This window comes from Elephantulus edwardii, unplaced genomic scaffold (assembly GCF_000299155.1).
Source record: "Elephantulus edwardii isolate Elephantulus edwardi_28Jun2011 unplaced genomic scaffold, EleEdw1.0 scaffold00095, whole genome shotgun sequence".
NCBI classification, from domain to species: Eukaryota; Metazoa; Chordata; class Mammalia; order Macroscelidea; family Macroscelididae; genus Elephantulus; species Elephantulus edwardii.
Genome location: NW_006399845.1, coordinates 8,455,286 through 8,459,926, shown reverse-complemented (window position 1 = coordinate 8,459,926; position 4,641 = coordinate 8,455,286). Strand labels below are relative to the sequence as shown.

The window sequence follows — 4,641 nt, the reverse complement described above, 5'->3', positions numbered from 1 at the left end:
ATTTTGCTATTTTGACTGGGATGAGATGATATCTCATAGTTGTTTTAATTTGCATCTCTCTTAGAGCTAGGGATTTTGAACATTTCTTCATGTGATTGTTAGCTATCTGAATGCCTTCTATGGTGAAGTGTCTGTTCATATCCTGTGCCCATTTTTCTATTGGATTATTTACCTTTATCTTGTTGTGGTAAGACATCGATTCATATCCAGTCTTAGTTATTCATTGTCCAACTTTTATAAACATACGAAACAACTGAAAATGCTATGGCTTGGGTCAGACACACCTTAGTCTTTACAGTGACATCTATGCTCTTTAGCACTTTAAAGACATCTTTGACAGCAGATTTGCCCAATGAAATATGCCATTTGATTTCTTGACTGCTGCTTCTATGAGTATTTATTATTAAATTAAACCCATTACAACTTCAATTTGTACTCCGTTTATAGTGATGTTGACTATTGATCCAGTTGTCGGGATTTTTGTTTTCTTAATGTTGAAATATTATCCATATTTAAGGCTGTATCCTTTGCTATTCTTCACAAGTTCTCCAAATCCCTTTTGCTTTCACCAAACAAGATGGTGTCAATTGTGCAACAAAGGTTGTTAATGAGTACCAAAAGAATGTCTGTCTGTGTTTCACTGACTATGCAAAGGCATGTGACTGCATGGATCACAACAAGTTGTGGGTAACCTTGAGAGGAATGGGAATCCCAAAACATTTAATTGTGCTCATACGAAATCTATATAGTTGGACCAGGAGGCAGTCATCAGAACAGAGCAAGAAAACACTGCATGGTTCAAAATCAGAAAAGGAGTGTGTCAGGATGTGCCTATCTCCATACCTTTTCAATCTGTATTCAGAAAAGATCATTTAAGAGGCTGGGTTTTATGAAGAGGAACGTGGCCTCAGGATTTGAGGACAACTTATCAACAACTTGCGTTATACAAATTACACAACCTTACTTGCTGAAACCAAAGAGGTTACTGCAGAGGGTCAAGAACTGTAATTTGCAATATAACTTGAAGCTCAACGTCAAGAAGACAAAGATTCTCACCATTGGGCCAATTGGCAGCATCATGATAGATGGACAAGAGATTGAGATTGTTAACAATTTCAGCATGCTCAGTTCTACAGTCAACACTCTTGGCACTAGTAGTCATGAAATCAAAAGATGAATTGTATTAGGAAAATCTGCTGTCAGAAATCTCTCCAAAGTGTTGAAGAGCAAGGATGCCAGTCTAGAGGCTAAGGTGCACCTGATCCAGGCCATGATCTTGCTGATTACTTCTTTTTTTTTTTTTCACAATGGTAATGTTTATTTGGGATAAAACAGACTTCCGGGGGAAACAAGCATAAGAGATGAGGAAGGATAGTATAGGATGCTTAAAGAGTCAACCGGGCAAGGAGACATAATCTTAGTTAATTATCAATGCATCAAACAGTAGGAGCTGAAAAGTATACAAAATATTTTGTAGTAAACTTGAAGCAAGAAACAAGCACCCCACAACGGTACTTTTGCTGTTGTAATTGTTGTGTATCCTTGGGTCGGAAGGGTCCCATAGCTGACCGTCCAGCAGGTTTTCATGGGTTTGGGAGGAGATTCCCCATCTTTCTTCTGTGGAGCAGCTGGTGGGATCAAACCATGTTCCTTTCCATTGACGGTGAAGTTCCTTTCCACTAAGCCACTGAAGATCCCTACAATAGCTGTTGTTGTGTGCCATTGAGTCAGAACTACCTCACAGATGATCCTACAGTGGGTCTTCAGAGGCAGTAAATGTCTCAGGAGGACATTGCCGATCTTTGTCCCACAGATCAGGTGATGGATTCCAACCCCATGGCATTGGGATTGCAGCACTATCATGCACCACCCTCCTGGTCACTGCCATGCTCACAGGCAGCCTATGTCTTGAGAACACCAGAAACAGGTCTGAGGATCCAAAGGGAGCAACTGAGTTGCTCTTGCATGAACCTTAAATCCAGATGGTGCGCTTGGTCTTGATGATAGCGATGGCCACGTTGACATCTTTGGTGACTACATCTAACTGGTATAGCATGCAGCAAGCACCGTGTGGTTGTCTGGCTCGAAGCAGGTATTGGTGATCTCGGCCACAGAAGACAGCTGTTTGTAATACGCCTTCTACGTAGAGATGACAGGGGCATATGTAGCTAGGGGGAAGTGGATGTGAGGGTATGGGACCAGATTTGAGGGTATGGGACCAGATTTGTCTGGAACTCCGTCAGATCCACATTTAGGGCCCTATCAAACCGCAGGGAGGCAATGTGGGAGGACACAATCTGCCCGATGAGACGGTTGATGTTGGTGCACGTGGGCTGCTCGATGTCGTAGATAGCTTTGTTGTCCACCATGGAAGCACACGATGGAGTTGCAGGGCTAGACCATGGCCATGGAGACCTGGGGTGTCAGGAAAATGGCAAACTCCAGCTTGGACTTCTTGCTATAGTCCACCAAGAGCCACTCCATGAGCAGAGATGCAAAGCCTGAGCTGCTGCCGCCCCCAAAGCTGTGGGAGATGAGGAAGCCCTGCAGGCCCATCCATGCAAAGAACCACCATGGCGAACTCTGAAGCTGTGTCCACTGCAAAGCCACTGCTTCACTTTAACCAGCCTCAGTAATGCTGATTACTTCTTATGCATTTGAAAGGTAGACATTGACCAAAGATGACAGAAGAATTGATGATGCCTTTGAGTTGTGGTGCTGGAGAAGAGTATCAAACACACCGCTGACTGCTAAGAGCACTAACAGGTCTGTCCTGGAGAGGTTGAAACCAAGCTGTTCCTTGGAAACAAGGATTTTGAGACTCCATCTCACATACTTTGGACATGTAGAAGGGACTAGTCTTTGGAGAAGGATATCAAGCTTGGAAGGGCGGAAAGTCAGTGCAGGAGAGGAAGATTCTGGGTGAGGTGGACTGACACAGTAACTGAGGTAATGAGGGTAGGTGTGTCAGAAATAGTAAGAGTGGCTCAGGATAGGGCAGGGTTCAGAGCTATTGTTCTTGGGATCACCATGAGTCATAGTCAACTAGACAGCACATAACAGCAACAATAGTTTCTCAGATTGTTTCCTCAGTTTACAGATTGGATACATGTGGTGGAAGTATCCAATCCTGATGCATACATTTTCTGTTTTAAACCAGGCCATATTCTCCTTGCTCTATGGGAAGGATGCCTTTTAGTTCATGTATGGGTCTGCATAAGCACAATGAAATGTTCTGAAATTCCCATTCTTCTCAATATTATCTCCCATTTATTATGAAACATACGGTCAAATGTCTTTGAGTAGTCAGTAAAAAAAAACCACAAGTAAACATCTTTCTTATATTCTCTGCTTTGAGTTAATAGTAAAAGTTGAATAATGAATAAAGAAGACTGAAGAAGACTTGATGACTTGGTATTCTGATGTTGGTGAAGAGTACTGATATGCCACAGACTGACAGAAGAACAAACAAATCTGTCTTAGAAGAAATGCCACCAGAGTGCTCTTTAGAGGTCAAGGATAGTGAAACGTCATCTCATATACTTTGAGCATGTTGTCAAGAGGAACCAAGTACTTGGGGAAAGATATAATGCCATACACCAGTGTTCATGGAAATAGACTAAATGTCCAACCATAACTGAATGGATTGAGAAATTGTGGTACATTCACACAATGGAATATAATGCTCAACTCAGGAGGAATGGTTTTCAAAAATACTACATAACTTTGGAGAGACTGGAGAGCATTATGCTAAGTGAGGTAACTCAGTCTCATAAGGACAAATACTGCATATGATCATTATTGTAAAAATAGAATAATAGTAAAATATGTGTGGGGGTCTAAGAGGGGAAGGGATAGGAGCCAAGGGATAATAAATAATAGGTAGGAGTGAAATCACAGCGTGATAGAATGAAGGAAATGGGAAAGATCCAGCAGAGACCTGAAAAGACAGGGTAATGGACAAGGTCCTCTGGTGATTAATAATTTTATAAAACATAATACATGGGAATGATTGTATAAAACACAAAGTGAATGAAGAACAGTGTAAAACATACACAAACTCACAAAGACATCAGGATGAGAAAGGTGAATAGTCAGAAAGAGAGGAAGACCCTCAGTGAGATGGATTCATGCAGTGACTGTGACAATGTGCTTAAGTATGTCAGAGGTCATGAGGATGGTGCAGGGTAGGACAAGGTTCTGATCTGTTGTTCATAGGGCTGGTATATTGCTGTTAGGTGTCATTGACTCAAGTATGACTCATATCGACCCTGTGAACAACAGATCTGAACTCTGTCCTATCCTGTGCCATCTTCACACTTCCGGACACGCTACAGCCCATTGAGGCAGTCACCATGTCAATCCACCTAGTAGGGGGTCTTCTTCTTCTCCATCCTTCCTAGTATCATGTCCTTCTCCAAGGAAAAACCCCTCCTAGCAACATGCCCAAAGTATCTGAGGCAAAGTCTCATCATCCTTGCCTCCAAAAAGCACTACAGCAACATCCTCTCCAAGACATATTTGTTTGTTCTTTTGGCCGTCCGTGGGATATTCAGTGCTCTTCTCCAACACCACAGATCAAAGGCACCAGTTCTTCTTCTATCATCCTTATTCTTTGTCTAGCTCTCAGATGCATAGCAA

The 4,641-nt window shown here is 42.2% G+C and overlaps 1 pseudogene; it reads right to left on the bottom strand.

Annotated features, from left to right (window-relative positions):
• Positions 1–1,972: 1,972 nt before the first annotated feature.
• Positions 1,973–2,547, bottom strand: LOC102852652 (annotated as a pseudogene).
• Positions 2,548–4,641: the final 2,094 nt, after the last annotated feature.